Raw genomic sequence first — 18,728 nt, 5'->3', positions numbered from 1 at the left:
ATAAATAAAAATGAATGATATGCTTGATAATAATTTCACTGATTTATAATTTGAAACTTTTTTTATTTTAGTTCTTTTAGTTCTTTTTTTATTTATTTTTAAAAATGTATTTAAAAAAAATCAATTTTAGTGATTTGTTTAATTTTGTTAATTTAATTTTGTTCCATGTTAGTTAATTTTTTTATTTTTGTTTTATTTTTGGGGGGGGATAACATTTTTTTTAACCATTATCATAACATCTTGAGCGGGAACAATGCCACATTTCACTGATGTTCTTGCTTTTTTACTTTTAAGTTCACAAGAGAAGTGATATCACCCTCAGTACTGCCAGACAGAAGGTCTCTGCATGACACGACACGTGACTGACTACGCAACAGGGTCATCTCTTCAGCTTGTTGTGAAGCTAAGTGCCACTGCCACCTGACAGCTTCAAGATGGCCCCAAAAAAGGTGCTGGCAAGAAAGTGGCTAGTGGGCAGAAGAAGAAGCAGATTTCTACCACTGGTGTGCCAACTGTAACCTTTTTCAGGAAAGTTGGGCCACACAGCATCGGCCTCTTGTGAGCAGGCTAAGAGCAGCACTTCTCAATCAACAGCCCCATCTCCCCAACCTAAGCCTAGGACCATGTCTGTCAGTGAGGCAGCTAGTGCAATCATGACGATGCCGAAGAGTACAAATGTTGAATTGGATTTGTTCCTTTTGCAAAGTAGTACATATTCTTTTCAGGAAACACAGCAAAGTGGACAGCAGCTGCAGCCAGCAATGGATTTGTCTGATGTTAGAGCAGAACAGGATGTTGAGCTTCCTTCAGATCAAGAAGTTGAACCTCTTCTTTTAGAATCATTGGCTCCCACATCTCCAGCAAGGAAAAGGAAGGGTACTACAGCACCATCTTCTCCAAGTACCACTTCTAATGATGATGATAGGAACATGGATTGGATCTCAACAGACACCAGGAGACAACAGGAAAGGCAAAGAAAATGAAAAGTTCCAGAAAAGTTCCAGGAAGACTTATGGAAAGGGATAAAGAGGAGGATGACGATGACGAGGTAGTCATTGTGGAAGGTAACACAGACGAATCTGACATTGCTGTTCAACCAGCTCCGAGGGATGTGGCACAAGCAGCACCTCCACAAGCTCCCATATTTGCAAAGACCCAGCTGAGACCTACACCAATCCTTGCCTCAGGAGAAGCAGAGAGGTAATCGATGACAGGCCCACCTACCTCCAGTTTGTCTTCATGCATTGGCAGGGGCTGAGTAAAAGAGTACTCCTCCCAAGTTTGGGACTTTTTAAAGTTAGCAAAGCGGGGAAGCACATTGCAGTATGCACCATTTGCCCCACAAATGTTCATCGAGGTAAGCCTGGTACACATTACGGTACTGGAGGCCAGGCGATCCATATGAAAAAACACCACACAATCAAGTGGGAAGAGCACCTTAAAAAATTGCTGAACATGGTTATGGTGGTGGAGAGAGAAGGGAAACATCAGCTACAAGTCTAATCATGGTGGAACGTGATAATGAGGAAGAAAATGGTGACATCTTCACACAAAGCAGCCCTGTCCTCAGCAGAGAAACATCAGAATCACCCACTTCAGTGACTTCACAATGGCACAAGACGACTCAGAGTGAGATGATGGAGACACTGTGGCATACAGAGACTTCGCAACAATGAGATTGGACATTGAGTCTACCACTAGCATCTACCTCTCAAAAGATGCCTGTGTGTCTTTGCTCCAAGAAAAGATGAAAGTCCAGACTACTGTTATGGGCATGTATAGGCAGGAGGGGCCCGACGAGCAAAACCTCCCAACCGCACATTTGTACAATGGGAAGCTGGCAAAAATGCTAGTGCTGGACCTCCTCCCTTTTTCATTTGTAGAAGGAGTGGGATTTTTAGAATTTGTGGCAGCCATGTGCCCAAAATGGAAGGTACTAAGTAGAAGTTTTTTGCCAGAGTGCCTGTTCCAGTGCTGCATGAAGATGTGCTGCAATTGGTTGGACAAGTTTTGCAGTGAAATGTTGTTCCCACCATCCAACTGACGACAAACATGTGGACCAGTTGTCAGGCGACTGTTACATGTACATCACTGCACACTGAATATATTTTGCAGGGGAAAAGAAAAAGATATCTTCAGGTCTTGGCCCGAAGAAAGTTTTAAGAGCGTTCAGTGGCATGCAACAATGGCCATGTTTGTCATGGAGAAATCACATACAGCTGTAAACATCTTAGAGGAATTTAACAGCAAGGTGTATGAATGGCTGCGACCCAGAGGTCTTAGATTTAGATTTGTTGCCACCGACAATGGCAGTAACATAGTCAAGGCCATGTCAGACAGAGGCTATTTTAGGGTCCTGTGTTTGGCCCATTGCATCAAGCTGGTGGTGCAAGACTTCATCAAAAAGGAAGACATAGTCAACAACATACTGACCACCTGCAGAAAAATCTGCACCCAATTCAGCCTTTCTTTTGAAGCCCAGAAGCAGCAGCAGATTATTCAGCATACTAATAGAGCACCAGTTAAAGCACTGATAGAGGAGGTGCCAACACGTTTGAACTCTACCTTTTACATGATGCAACGTGTGTTTGAGCAGTACAAACAGATCAACGGCTAAGTCATTCAAAGAGGAGCAGATGTAGTTGGGAAATCTATGTCCATGGATGCGGACAAATGTAACCTAGTCAAATGCCTGGCACAGATGCTACTCCCTTTCGAGGTTTTCATGTGGGAAGTTAGCAAGGATGACAGTACATTGCTCCAAGCTATCCCATTGCTTCATCTCCTACAAGACCAGGTAAATATGCCGTCTGAAAGATTCGCCCCTGCGGGTGTGAATGAAAACACAGAAGCACATGCCTTGGTTAAGAGATTATTCCTGCATTTAGATTCTAATATAAGGCTACAACATAACTTCACAGAGTCCAAAGAGTACATATGTGCCACACTACTTTAGCCATGGTATAAAGGATTCTGCCCACTCTCATCCCTTTTGCTGAAGGAGATGTTTCTAAAATACAAGAGGTGGAGCCAGAGACTTAAAAGAAGAATGCCTGGAACTTCTAGTCCCACCCCGCAGTTCCGGGGTGCTGCCTTCAACTTCCAGAGAGGGCATTCTTGTCTCACAGCAGCCAACAACACCATCAAACAGAATACCGGCAACAACAGCAAAATTAGGACCTGGCCCAACCTCTGTATTTCATTGGTTTCAATTGGCAGGGCTCAAGTCCAGTGCAGAGGCAATGGCAAAACAGGTAGAGCAAGTGGCAGTACAAACAACCATTCACAGGATGTTCCAGGAGTATAGAGATGGTCCAATAGAAGTCTATGTAGATCAACATCCATTGATGTATTGGTATAGGAAGATGTGTCAATGGCAGGAGCTCAGCAGGCTGGCAATAAAGTATATGGCTTATCCTGTTGCCAGTGTGTCTGCTGAACGTATGTTCACTTCACCTGGTGTGGTCATCACAGTTAGAAGGACCAGTCTCTCACCTCAATGTGTGGGGAATATTGACTATGATCAGAATGAACCAACATTTTATACCGCACAATCACACCATTCCTGAAACTGCAGCACAGGAGGAGGAAGAGGGTGATTGGTCTGAAATTGAATCAAATGTGTTAGCTGACCAACTTCTGGGTGAACCACCTGAGTTTGAGGATGAACTCTACTACCTGGAATAAGTATGCCAGTGTCCCCATATAATTTAAAAATGTTCTTGATAAACTTAGTTTTTTTCTTTGCAAAAAACATTTTTAAAAAATAGGCTAGATGAACATTATTATTTTTGTGCCAGATTTTTGCTCCCCACATGTTTTCTCTGAGTCACATATACATTGGCTGACAGCAGTTGGACCAGTGTGCATTGAAAAAGCCCCACATTGGGGTCAATGCTTTCCCCCTCGCATGCCTATTGCCTAATGCCTATGTATCACTTAGTACTAGAGCGGCTGTCCCATAAAATCACTGTGGTGAAACTACCTCCGAGAGGAGGGGATATTTCAAAAATGCTGAACAAAGAGGTACTAAAATGGATCCTGAAAACAGACAGCCTGAATACAGGATTGAACCGCCTTGAAGACTGGATCTCGCTGATATAGCTTAAATACTGTGGTTTGATCAATGCTATTATTGTTCCCATAACTGCCTTCTGAATGTCTTCTTTTGCAATGTTAAATTGCATGTCATTCTATCGCTGTATGCAAATATACATCCTATGTCACCTTTCTCATGTGCACAACCAACACCTCCAAAATGGCACCAGCACCTTGCCCCTCACGTAGTCCCTTCTTTATTACAACCTCAAGGGTTGAGGCCAGCTCCAATCCCTGCTTCCGCATCATTACTTAAAACTAGTCTTGTGATGCGTCCCTTAGGAATCACCCGGAAGAACCCTGCTATTCAGCAACTTCCCTTCACAGAAACGGTAAGCGGCAGCACCGCTTCCCCCGAGTATGCTCCTTTCCGTGTAGGCAGTGCACTAACTTGCGTCCCCTTTCATATGCGATCGAGCCGTTCCAAGTACGCGAAGGCGACTCCCCCGTACTTGACTTGAAATTAATCATAACTGGTGAGTCCTTCCCCCTTCACTCGCCCCATTGCACCAATACCGGAACGTGTAAATACACAGTTTTCTCTTTTAGGAGCAGCCATTACAGCAACCCCCATCTCCCCGCCCAACCCCCCCTCCGCCTGGACTTGCGGTTAGACATGCCTCAATGAGCACGCTTGCATGTTTTTTCCCCACGCTAGCGCCTGTTGCCACCCACCTTGCCCTTTACTCAAAACCACGCCTATCTACAGACGCACGGATTGTACTTTATATGCAACTTGTTCTCCTCTATTATGTTGATGTCGTTTTTAACTTAGTAGCGACTGCCTTGGGTATATGTTAAATGAGAACCTCTGACCCCACCAGTTACTGTGTTTATGCTCCTCATCCTGAAACATTACAGCATTCAGTAGACTCCAAAAATGCACAAATTATGTTTGCAACTGTTAGAACTCTACTGGTTTATTAGAAACCATGGTACTTATTAATTGCAGCGCTGAGTAGCTCCGATAACCGCCTTACTTAACAACTGCCGCTCTGAGTAGCTCCGATAAGCACAAATTAGGGACCATGATTGCAACTATGAGTACTGTACTGTGGTATTAACAATCAACTTACTGGCCTTTTTCCCTGACTAGATGCACCTTGTTGATTAGCTCACCCTGACACTCACCTTGTCTATACTCAACCTTACCATCACTATATGCCGCATTGAGAGGCTTGACTAATTATGTGAGTCGGACTGAATATGTGCTGCCATGCTGCCGCATGTGACCAGATGAATCACGCATGACCCACATCAACCGTCAGGAATATGGCTTTCTCCATAGAATGCACTCACTATGTATGTGTCTCTTGATGATGCCTACTAGTGTTCCTTGCTACCTAGCAAGGTACAGCGATGTGGCTAACCTCTTGTTCCCCTACCCCACGGTGTCCATGCCCTATAGGGGTTGTCCGCTTCATCATGTCTGCACACCGCCATATGAACATGGTCAATACACAACCTAAACACACCACCTTCACATCCCACACCTCATGCCTCACACTGGCCCATGTTGTTCTCGCATCTTAAATGCATGCCATTCAGCACCTCCACAGTCTGAAATACATGCTGCGATCACTGCGTTGTCGCCTCACAGTAATTCTGTTATTAACCTAACCTTTTCGCTTATGTCTCTTCCTTCCCCTTTCTCCCCCAGACTAATGAGACTCTAATTAACAGGTATGGTATTAATGTCCTGATGTTGAGCCTCTCATTTCTCAAACGGATCAAAACGCTGTGGACACCTAATACACCTTATACGCACACAAACTTTAGTTCACTCTGCTGTAAAGGTGTTTGTATTGAGTTGTTCTTGTGACACTGTATATTCCTTTGTGTAACAAACTGAAAACCTTTGCCTGAGCCCCTTGTTGTTCGTTTCCCCCTTGTTTTGTACTCTACTGGCTAAGTAGGACACAGGATTGTGTCCCATTTTATGTATTTTTTGTGTATAACTGTTTCTAAGCGTACAAGTAAAATCAGACCTCTGTCTTGCTGGACAAGTCCCCTAAATATAGCTACGATTGAGTATATATTCATTTTTTGGTTCCTGTGTTATTGCTGCACTTATATTCAGGTAAGGCAACTAGTATGGATGTAATTTAACTTAGTAAGAAATACATTAACTGCTACTGTTTTTTATCTAGAAAGTTCAGACCTTTGGCACAATATAGCCTAGGTCATCTCATCATGGCAGCATTCCCCATAATCGTCAAGGCAGTTAGAGAAGTGTAAGCCTAGCCTCTATAACTAAGTTCTATTATATCTATAATCATAAGTTACAACTAGCACATAAACAGGCTGCGTTAAACTACTTGAAGGCAGCAGTGCAAAGTAGAAGTTAAATAAACTAATTCAAGTATAAATTTTGATTATAAAAAATTGTTTTGCCCTTCATTTATTTATAGAGCAACCCACCCTCTCCACCCAAACATGTCCACCCCTCTCCCAAACAAAACTAACTCAAGCCCCAAAACTCAAAATGTTCATGAAAGTCTCTAGAATCCCACTCCCTAATCCCTTCCCACCCTCTCTACCTAGCCCCAACACAACCCAAAAAATCCCTCCCACAAAAACAAAATATATTTAAAATGGTTAGAAGAGGACATTAGGAACGTCGATCCGGAGCTGGTCCATGCTCTGCACAATCATGTAATGTAATGTAAATGTAGTGCTTATATAGCGCACAAATCACCCCCGAAGGGGTCTCAAGAAGCTGTACACATACCGCTGTGGAACCCTTCCTGGCCTTTCCCTGTGAAGTGCCCACTCCTGGGCACCCCCAAGGTGAAGCCAGGCATCCTAGCGCTGTTGGGGCCGTTGTGGAGATTAATCAAGCTATTGCCCAGAGTTGCAGAGTGGGACCCATGATTAGAATAGGCACCGAGGCGAGAATGATCAGGCCTGGGGAAATTGAGCTCAAGACCCGCCTCGGCGGGAATTGAACCCTGGTCCGGGCCAGACCTCTGCATCAGGGTCTGCCTCTCTAACCATTAAGCCACACTTATCCACTTGGTGAGCCGGCCCTCTATAGTGTCCATCCGCTGCAGGATGTGGTGCAGCAAGGCCCTATTGCCATTCTGGTGGGGGTGGCAGCAGTTGGCTGATAGTTCTGCCGACAATGGGATGGCTGGGAGGCTGGAGGCAGGGGGGGCCGGCTGCACTGGGACCCGGGAGCTGAGCATTAATCTACATCTCTTTCAGGACCAGCAGCTGCTGGTATTCAAGCTGGATATGCTCCAACCTCTGCCGTCTCAAATGGGCCACTCTCTCTTGCCTGTCAGGTGTTCCAGCTGGACCAGCAGGAGCAGCTATAATGAGAAAAACAAAAAAGACAAATTGTATATAATGCGCTTTGCAAACAATTGTTTAAAATAACAGCGTGGCACAGTAGCAGTACATTCCTGGTCCCCTAGGGACATTGGAATTTATTTCATATGATGATTATGATTAGGAGAATCACAAGGCCAATTTTATATTTCCTTTTACCAACACATGTTGCCAAAAATTAAAAAAACTGTGACTGTGTGGCAGAAACATAACAAGCAGACTGGGAGAGAATAACATCAAAGGATTAAAAAACAGTGATTGGAATATTATTTTCTTATAAAGGCTTTCCAAGTAACTATAATAAACAGAGTCAGACACTTTGATTTGAAAAATAAAAGAGTTCTCATTGAGGAGTACAGCATTATGCACTATTATGGAGTACAAGTTGTGTGGTGCTAAAATATCGAAGTGAGAAACACAGTGGGTTTGCAGTTCCTAAGGAAGGTGTTTTCTAAGGTGTGTCCTCACACACTCAGAAGGATGTCATGCTTCATCATTGGGCCTGCTCCTCATCGGATCTGCATTGCAATGTCAGACGGGCATCCGCAAAGTGCCTCTTTGGCGGAGATCTTTTGGGATGAAGCCGTTGGGGAAGTGCGGCTGTGTGGGTAGTGGGCTAGTAGTGCAGTGGGTGTTTGTATTAAAATAGGTCTTGGGCAGTCCTAAATAAAAGTATTTTATCCTAAGGGAGCATTAGCCTGATTACAAGTTGTGGGCCCCAATTTGATGTAATGTTCCTATACGGCTAGTGTTGTGCTAAGGGAGACATGTTTCATGCCTGCTTACCCCCTAACTGGTCTGGTGGCACCTCAACAGGACCGAATGTGAAGTAAAAACAGGGAGTGATGCACTACTGCTGGTCTGGTTCACGAATTCATGACTTACAGCCAAATTCAGTAGAGAGACGCCGGGTGGGATTGTACCAGGTGGAAGACCTAAGGGGAAAGATAAAAACAGGGAAACAACCAATGGCTGATTATAGCAAACAGAAGGAACTTGTCAGATAGTACACATTAGTAGCAGTCTTACATGTAGTTAACAAGGCTGATTAAAGCCAAAGTGGCAAAACAAGGTGAGATAGCTGTGCATAAGCATACATTCTCAGATCGGTTTGTTTAAAAGATCAGTGGTAAAACTTGAGTCTGCAGGTGTTTCAAGTCGAGCCAGAAGTTGGGGTTGCAAAAACCCACAAACATAAAGGGGAATCGGTGAAGTGGGTTCGATAAGCTACTGGCATCGGCATGTCACTGGCATATGCATACAAGGAGTCGTGTCCCCAAAGTAGGTCTCCAATTGGGAAAAGATGCTTATGTAGGTACTCCAAGACATTTACACCAACACATGCAATCAAATCCAGTTTCGAATGCCACTCTGGGCTGTGGAAAAGTGCTGGTATCTACCCATTGGTTTTCTGTGTATCGTGACTGCCACCTAATTAATACTGGGAATGCCACGGTAGCGCTGTGGCTAGTTATACAATTATGAACGTTAGAGTGTGACTAGATCCGCCCCAAGAGGTAATGCCACATACTCACGCATTATTATCCAATTTGAAAAGTGACTCACGACTGCCAAAAGGAGCAGATACATGACCGCAGATTGTATCGTGTACCGTGAGTGACTTTTAATTGATGTCGGAGTTTGCCAAGAGAGCGCAGTGGCTCGTAGTGAAGTAGGAGCATGAACTAGTGTGGCTAGGACCGTGCTTTAAGGTAAATGCATCATGTTTAAAAACTCCCCCGTAGTGATAGTCTATCACTGACGGGGATGGCAGAGCACTTCGTTGCTCTGAAGCTGTAAGAAAATAAATCATGTGACCAACAGGTAATAATGGCATTTTAGGAACTTACCGCTGTCAAGGCAGATGGGCATGATTTTACCGGTGAGAAATGCTTTCATACTCTCACAGGGTGGCTGAACGACAATCATCTGTCCTACCCTTGCTCCGGGCCCCGTGCTGGATGCTTCCGGGTCTAAGGCTCATGAGGTGGTTCTGTGCACGTGAAAAGCGTCTGATGACTAGACTGACAAATTGGGCAGCCATTTTGAAAGAGAAGTTTTACTGACAAACGTTATTGACAAAACGAGATGTTAGCAAGCGAGTGCGGTGTAATATTCAATAAACTAGTCTAGTGACGTAAACAGGAGATTCAAGTGTACAAATCAAGGTAGTAGTCTAATGGAGTAAATAAGATGTACAGATGTATTAAGGATGTAAGCGCCATAATTAAGTGAGCGCCATAAGGTCATTAGGTAGTAGATATAATGTGGTGCTCATTTGATAGCACGTCCTTCTATAGTGGATGATGGTGATACTGATCCACATTGAGAAGTCTACTTAAAGGTGTGGCGATGCAATAAATGCTCAAACATAGAAAGTACATATGACTAGTGGAGTGGTGTGGCTCACTGGTTAGAGGTGGCAGACCTGTAAGCAGAGAACGGCCCGGGACCAGGGTTCAATTCCCGATGCGGCAGGGTCTTGGACCAGGGTCAACGGACTCGATAATTCTCACCTCAGTGCCTACTCTAACCAGGGAACAACACTGGGCATTAAGCTTGCCTCATCTCTACAACTGCCCCCCACAGATGCCGGGGATGCCTGGTTTCACCCTGGAGATACCCAGAAAGGGACCATCTCACAGGGAAAACCAGGACGGGTTCCCCAGCGATCTACAGCGCCAGGACACTCGGGTAGAGTAACAGTGCGCTTTACAAGAATCCCACATTTACATTTACAATAGAGGGAAGTTGGAAGGCCACTAGGGTCAAGGACCGTCAGTGGAAGGAAGAGTGGACAGGTTGCAAGTAATTGAAGTGCTACAAAGTTGTGCCCTCTTGGGGAGTGTGTAATGGTACTAGGAAAGGGAGGATATTTGGAAAGTGATTGGGTTCATAATCAGTGGTGGTTCAATTCTGCCCAGGGGATATCGTCGCTCCGACCCCATATGTGGGAGGAAAGCTTGAACACCCAGTTCTGTTCTTTCCTAAACAGTTCCTCCTTAGCGATGTGTGTGAAAGCCACAAAGATAGTCCAGTTGAGGTCATTGCTAGTGGGATTGTGTTCAGCATAGTGGGCGCACTTCTTTGTATTGGCTTTTCTGCTTCTATGCTCTGCCATCTTTGTTTTCACTGGGCGGGTGGTCCTGCCTATGTACTGCAACTGGCATGGGTAGGTGATTAGTTAAACAAAATTGCGTCTATTAGAATTAGTGTGTCTATTTTGCCACCATGTCAAGTTATTGGTGAGTTTGATGGTTTTGGAAGCATTTGTTAAGGGGAAAACTGCACATCGTCCACAGGAAAGTGACCAGTTCCTGGAGGTAGGTTCCATAGAGTGTTAAGAGGTGGTATTCTATTTTTGGGCCTGGTGTTATTGGGCAAGTCTTTCAGGTTTGCTGTGCGTTTGAAGACACATCTAGGCTTACTGAAGGCCTGTTCACCTACATGGAGAATGTTCCAGTGCTTGCTATTGACCTGTTTAATCATGTTAGAATCCGGTGTGTAAGTAGTGACACATGTAATTTGATCAGTGTTGGGTTTGGGTTGCATCTCGAGCAGAGCCTCTCTGTTGGTATTGCAGGTGCTTTTTTAAACATTTTTTCATTTTACTGATAGGGTATTGTCTTTGAACTAGGTGGGTACTTAGTTTAGAAGCTTGTGTTTTTAAGTCCTCTAGGTTGCTACAGTTTCTTGGCTGTCCTGAGAGAAATTGCGGAAAAGTGCACCAACAAAGGATTCTTTAATACATCCAAATTATAGAAACAGAGGTCATTAAGACCACGATCAATGACCCTTCCATTGCCATCAAAAAAGCAGAGAAGGGTGGAGCAATCGTGATCATGTCCACCACTGATTACAGGACAGAATACCTGTGCCAGCTCCAGGACGTCAGATTCTACACCCCTCTCATAGAGGATCCCAAACCATGCCTCATAACCCGCATCAAATCACTGGTGACATCTGCCCTTAACCAAGGACGGATCACCAAAATGAGGTTGATTTTCTCACTAATGACAACCCTAGACTGCCCTACTTTTATACTCTGCCTAACAATCACAAGGGGGTCCAACTTTCTTGGGAGACCAATTGTCTCTGGCATAGGTTGAGTCTTGGAACCCCTCTCAAAAGTTTGCAAAACTTTTTCCAACCTTTAGTCAGGACAACACCTACATTCCTCCAGGACACCAGGAATGGCCTTATTCCGATAGAGGCAACCAATCTAGAGGGCACTCAACCTGATGTTTTACTAACTCTTGATGTTGATGCCCTCTACACAAACGTTCCTCAACTAACTACACTTGCGGTTGTAGAGGAAATCCTGTGCAACTCGACATGGACATCAAGCTTTAATATGGAATGTGCCCATCTGGCATTTACAGAGAATTACTTCTAATTTGAGGACCAGCTTTATCACCAGACCCAGGGGACTTCGATGGGCAGTACTTTTGCGCCGAATCTGGCGTGTCTCTACATGTCAGACTTTGAGGCAAAGTACGTACTCCTCGACACCAACATTGACAATTTCTCCCTGTGGCGTTGTTACGACATCCTTGTGTTTTGGAAGGGAGATGCCAATAGCACCCTCGCTTTTCAGACTAGGGTAAACAGCCTGAATACCTATCTCAAAATCACTACTAACAGCTCGGAGCGTGAATTACCCTTTCTGGATCTGCTGATTAGCCGGAAACAAGACAGACTGGACACCATCACCTTTAAAAACCCACTTCCAGCCATAGTCCATTACTATATAGTAGCTTCCATCCCAAAGCCTTGAGAGAGAACCTCCCCTACGGACAGTTTTTACGTATAAGAAGAAACTGTAGCAACCTAGAGGACTTCAAAACACAAGCTTCCAAACTAAGTACCCACCTAATTCAAAGACAATACCCTATCAGTAAAATAAAAAATGCTCAGAAAAGAGCCTGCAATACCAACATTGCAGCTCTGCTCGAGATACAACCCAAACCCAACACTGACCAAATTACATTTGTCATGACTTACACACCAGAATCTAACATGATTAAACGGGTCATTAACAAAAACTGGAACTATCTCCATGTAGGTGAACAGGCCTTCAGAAAGCCTAAATTTGCCTTCAAACGCACAGCAAACCTAAAAGACTTGCTCATTAACACCTGACCCTAAAAGAGAACACCACCTTTTAACACTCTATGGAACCTACCTCCAGTAACTGGTCGCTTTCCCTGTGGACAATGTGCAGATTGCCCCTTAACAAAGGCCACCAAAACCATCACACTCACCAATACCTTGACATGGTGACAAAATAGACACACTAATTGTAATACACACAATTGTGTTTATCTTATCACCTGCTAATGCCAGTAGCAGTACATAGGCATGACTAACCACCCAGCGAATACATGGATGACAGAGCATAGAAGAAACATCAGGTGCAGAAAAAACAATACAAAGATTTGGGCCCTTTATGCTGAACACAATCACACAACTTCAACTGGACCATCTTGGAGGCCTTCCCACACATCTCTAAAGAGACATTGTCTAGGAAAGAAAGAATTGGGCCTTCAAACTTTTCTCCCACATACGGGGTCTGAACAACTATATAACCTGGGCGGAATTGAACCACTGCTGATTTCGAACCCAAACACATTCCAAATATCCTCCCTTTCCTAGTGCCATTACACACTCCCCAAGAGGGCCTTACTTTGTAGCACTTCACTTACCTTTAACTTTCCCACTTTTTGTTCCACAGATGGCCCTTGACCCTAGTGGCCCTCCAACTTCCCTCTATAGTAATATGTACTTTCTATGTTTGAACACCAAGGTCTATTATGCCCGAGTATTTATTGTACCGCCACACCTTTAAGTAGGTTTCACTATGTGGATCAGTGTCACCATCATCCACTATAGAAGGACGCGCTAGCAAACTAACATCACATTATATCTACTACCTAATAACCTTATGGCGCTCACTTTATTATGGCACTTACTTAATCGAGGCAGTACATCCTTTATACATCTGTACATGTTATTCGGTACATTAGACTAGTACATTGATTTCTACACTTGAATCGCCTGTGTTTACCTCACTGGACTAGTTTATTGAATATTACACTGCACTTGTGTGCCGACAGACTCGTTTTGTCAATAAGGTTTTTCAATAAAACTTCTCTCCCAAAATGGATGCCCTAGTTGTCAGTCTAGTCATCAGACGCTTTTCACATGCACAAAACTGCCTCATAAGCCTTAGACCCGGAAGCATCCAGCACGGGGCCCAGATCAAGGGTAGGACAGATGATTGTCGTTCAGCCACCCTGAATGAGTATGAAAGCATTTCTCGCCAGTAAAATCTAGCCCATCTGCCTTAACAGATGTAAGTTCCAAAAATGCCATTATTACCTGTAAGGTCACACGCTTTATTTTTTTCCAGCTTCAGAGCAACAACATGCTCTGCCATCCCCGTCATTAATAGACTCTATCACCACGGGTGAGTTTTAAACCACGCTAAATTACCTTAAAGCACGGTCCTAGCCACACTCGGTCAAGCACTACTTCACTACTAGTGACTACGCTCTCTTGGCAAACTGCAACAGTAATTAAAAGTCAGTCACAGTACACGATAAAATCTGCGGGCAGGTATCCGCTCATTTTTTGCAGTCGCGAGTCACTTTTCAAATTGGATATGAATATGTGTGTTTGTGGCATTACCACATGAGACAGATCTTGTCACACTCTACTGTGCATAATTCTATAACTAGCCACAGCACTACCTTGGCATTTCCGGTATTAATTAGATGCCAGTCACAGTACACGAAAAACCAACGGGTTGGTCCTGCCACTTTTCAACAGCCGCGAGTGGCTTTGAAAACTGGATTTGAATACGTGTGTTGGTGTAAATGTCTTTAAGTACCTACATAAGCATCTTTTCCCAATTGGAGACCAACTTTGGGGACACTGCTCCTTGTATGCATATGCCAGTGACATGTTGATGCCAGTAGCTTATCGAGCCCACTTCACCGACTGCCCCTTATGTTGGTGGGTGTGTGCAACCCCAACTCCTGGCTCGACTTGAATCACCACCAGACTCGAGTTTTGCCACTGATCTTTTAAACAAACCAATATGAGAATGTATGCTTATGCACGGTTATATCACCTTGTTTTGCCACTTCTGCTATAATCAGCCTTGTTAACTATGTGTAAGCCTGCAACTAATATGTATAATCTGACAGGTTCATATTGTTTGCTATAACAAACCATTGGTTGTCTCCTACTGTTTTAATCTTTCCCCTTGGGTTTTCCACCCGGTACAATCCCTCCAGGGGTCTCTCTGCTCTGTCTGGTTGTCAGTCATGAATTTGTGAACCAGGTCAGTGGTAGTGCATCACTCACTGTTTTTGCTTCACATTTGGTCCTGATGAAGTGCCACCAGACCCGTTAGGGGCTAAGCAGGCACAAAACATGTCAACCGTAGCACCACACTAACCCTATAGGATCATTACATCCAATTGGGGCCCACTACTTTTAATTAGGCTAGTGCTCTCTGAGAATAAAACACTTTTATTTAGGACTGCTGTTAGACCTGGCACCATTGGCGTGGGTCTCACATCCATTTTTTTAGCTGTTGCCTCCTGTGTTTTTGCTATATGTTTTGCTGGTCTAGATGCTTTGGGCACAGTGCCACTGCTATTCAGTGCCAAAGTGCAAGTGCTCCCTATTGTAAATTGTTGTAATAGATTAGTGACTCCATAATTGGCTATTTGATTTACTTGTCAAACCCTAGTACAGTGCATATGTGTGCCCAGGGCCTGTAAATCAAATGCTGTTGGTGGGTTTTGCAGCACTGCTTGTGCCAACCACAGCTTGTAAAATTTAACTCAGACCTGCCATTTCAGAGCCTGTGTGCAGCCTGGGGCTCTCATGACGACTTGGCAAGTACATCCACTTGCCAGTCCCTAAACCTTCTCTAAAACTTCTCTTTTCTAAATTGTAGTCACCCCTAAAGTAGACCCTAGGGCATGGTGCACTGTATGCAAAAGGTAGGACATGCCCTGATATGTGTGGCAAGTCCTGATAGTGAATTACAGCCAATTTATTTTTCTCTATTGCAAGGCCACCTGTTCCCATAGGCCAGAATGGGCAGTTTGATTATAAGATTTATAATCCTAACTGACTCAGGGAACTAGGTAGAACTCCGAGTTTAGTATGCCTGTACTCACAACGATAAAATACATATTTTAGTAAAGTTGGTTTTAACATTCTGAGTTTGAAAATACCACTTTTAGAGCGCAGGTATTTTCTTGCATAACCATCCAAGTCTGCCTTTGCTAGGTTGTGTATTCCATGTCTGGTCTGTGAATGACAGGTGCTGGGGTGGCTCCAGCAGACAGGGTGTGTTAGAACAAGGTTGAATAGACCTATCGGCATGAGGAGTGGTGGGAGGAGTTGCACCTGGGCTTGAATTGGGCTGTACCTGCCTTCCACAATAGTGGCTCCACCTCCTGTGGTGTGTCTGTTGGCCCTGGTTCACTTTGATAAAGGAAGAAGTTGTGCACTGGCAGAAGGCACCCAGAACTGGTTTGGGTTTGGTACAGACACCCTCTGCCTTCAGAGACAAAGGATTTTTGTGTGTAAATAGGAGGACCTAAACCCCAGGACTTTAGATCACTTCTGGGAATCAAGACAACCCTTTGCCAAGGAGAAGAACGAAGGAAACTGAAGGAGGAGACTGCCCTTGTGCTGTGCTGTTGGGCTAGGCCTGCAGTGGTTACTTAGTTGCCAAGGAAAGGAGTAAAGGAACATTGTGTGTACTGTTGCAATCTTGAAGAAGAATCACCAAGGGTTTTAACTGTGCTTGCCTCCTGCCTGAAGTCTCAGGGATACAAGACTTTACCACCAGCTCCCCTGAACTTCCTTGCTGGGAATTCTACCTGCAGAGAGGTGCCTACTGTTGTATGGGCCCTCTGAGAAGACTGCGTGTCGCTGGGAGCTGGACGCATGACGTAACAATAAGTGTGTGGACACCGCTGCAGTTGCCGTCGCATTGCCGAAGAAGTGTGCCGCTGCTGCAGCTGTTCGCGGTAGCATCATTGACGAAGTGTGTTGCATCACTGGAGAAGAGTGTTGCCGCCGAGGTCGCGTCGCATCACCGGAGAAGTGTGTCGCCAGGATGTCGTGGCTCAGAAGGTATTGAGTTTGCCGCATGGCTGTCGGGCGTGCACGCATCACATCCAACATTGTTGCATCGCATCAAAGACACCATTTTCGCGCATCACACCGGATCATCACATTGCATCGAGGCGCCATCTTGTCACATCGCACCAGATTACAGTAAGAAACTGACGCATCACCTCCTCTCCAGTAAGGAACCGACACATCACCTCACCTGCGCTGCAGTAACAAATCAACGCATCACCTCCCTCGAAGCAAGGAATCGATGCATCACCTTTCCTGCGACCCTTTTGTTTGTATTGCGTGACACATCCAAGGTACTTTAAGATTAAAGTGTTGCATTAACCATCAACATTGAACTAAACTATTTCTACCATTTGAAAGTCATATTTTTATTAAAGTATTGTGGATTTTTGTCGTTTGGCCTTGTGTTCAGTCTAGTGAAGATTACTTATTTTTCTAAACTGGTGTGGTGTCCGTTTGTAGTGTTTTCACTGGAAGAAGCAGTATAGACAGAAAGTTGCTAAGGACCTGAGGATCGGCAGTTGACTTTTTAGAAGAGGCACCGCCATTAAGTTTGTGCCAATCATGAGCTACTGATGCTGCAGCTAATAAAGAGTTATACAGGGACTGGAGTGCTGAGCTCGTAGTGGCAATTGCTTTAGAAACAATATAAGCAGGACAAGGGGGACAGGGATGTATTAAACATGATGTATAGTAGTTTTGAGAAAAAAATAACTTAAACTAATAAGAACAAGCAGAGAACTTAGAGACGTCTATAGGAAAGCAGTCTCTTTAAAAACTTTCATGCAAAGCCAAAGGTCTTGTAAATTTTGTAGAATTTTGTCCTTTGAATATAATTAAATAGACTTGTGTAGAGCTTCAGAGGAAACAACATCAGTAGAGGTTGAAGGCAGCATAATTCTAGCAGTGTTAAACATTTCTCTATCTCTGCGTTGGGTTTTCTTTGTTGATGGAGAATGCATTAAATTGAGACCACTCCTTCCTAAGTAGATTTTTAGGAATTTTAATCTCATATAAATATATGAATCTGCAGGGATATAGTCTATCATCAAAGTCTTTCTAAGTCATTACCCTAATTCTTCCCTTCTGCCAGTTCTGCAGTATAGCAGGGGATGAAGATGTGATTGTCTACTTCGAGTTAGAGATATAGAATCAAGAGAGAATCAAAAGAGGATGTAGCTCAGCCATTAAAATGCTTATCATTGAGCGATACATCTGAACTGGTTACAGTACGGTAGAAAATGCCCATCTGGAAAAACAGAGACTATTTTTAATGACTTTGGGCCAACAGCGCAATGCTCGCTTATGACCAGATGACAGTCAGAACAAGAGAAAGAGTTTGTTTGAAGTCTTTATAATCAGACATTATGTAAGAGGAAGTCTCTAAGGCATTAAATTATCTGGCTCCAGGAAAGGAAGCAGGGCCTGATAGGATACCCCTAGAGCTGTAGCCATAAAGTGGAGGAGTGTAGATTTGGAAAAGTGGAGGTTATTTGTGGCCTTCGTGGATCTTTGACCCACTTTTGATCTGGTTCCAAGGACAAAATTATGGGAAACCTTGAGTAGGATAAGGGTACCAATAGGCCTATTGACCCTTATTCAGACATTATACACAGACAATTTTGCCAGAGTTGTCCTTGAGCGAGTATCTGAGTTTGACTACTTGGGTGTTTGCTTGGAAAACTTGCATAGGTGGGCAGCTCACTTAAGAAAGAGTACCCTGTTGTTAAAGCAATCTGCAGGGTCTATTATAAGGTTTGCATATAGCGTACCATCTTTTCCTATTTCCTTCCCTTTGGAAATTTACAGAACCAAAATCATGTGGGGCAGCCTATATGGAATAGATATCTGGGTCACTGCAATATGGAGATGGTGGAGACAGCAGAGAATAACCTTTTGAAATTACTTGTAATAGTTCCGCCTAGCACTCCCATATGAACTATCAATATTGATCTGAACTTTCTATTTCAGATATTGCAGCAATGAGAGTGCTCCAGTATTGGCTAAGGGTCTGGGCGACAAGAGAATTGGAGCCCTACAGGGAATGGCTCCAAGGTTTTCTAGATGGGTCATGTTCTGACAGGATCCATTGGTATGCCTGTATAAAGTCATGGCTATAAAGG

General features: G+C 44.0%; 1 long non-coding RNA gene across 1 annotated transcript in view; it reads right to left on the bottom strand.

Moving 5' to 3' along the window:
* Positions 1-6,647: 6,647 nt before the first annotated feature.
* The window catches only part of LOC144819806 (uncharacterized), a 148,706-nt gene continuing 136,625 nt past the window's right edge, over positions 6,648-18,728 (bottom strand). The window contains exon 4 of the long non-coding RNA XR_013607578.1: positions 6,648-7,412. This is a non-coding gene — a long non-coding RNA (uncharacterized LOC144819806). The remainder of the gene's footprint in view (positions 7,413-18,728) is intronic.

The sequence above is a fragment of the Lissotriton helveticus genome, chromosome 2_1 (genome assembly GCF_964261635.1).
Source record: "Lissotriton helveticus chromosome 2_1, aLisHel1.1, whole genome shotgun sequence".
Taxonomy (NCBI): domain Eukaryota; kingdom Metazoa; phylum Chordata; class Amphibia; order Caudata; family Salamandridae; genus Lissotriton; species Lissotriton helveticus.
This window is presented reverse-complemented; position numbering and strand designations above follow the sequence as displayed.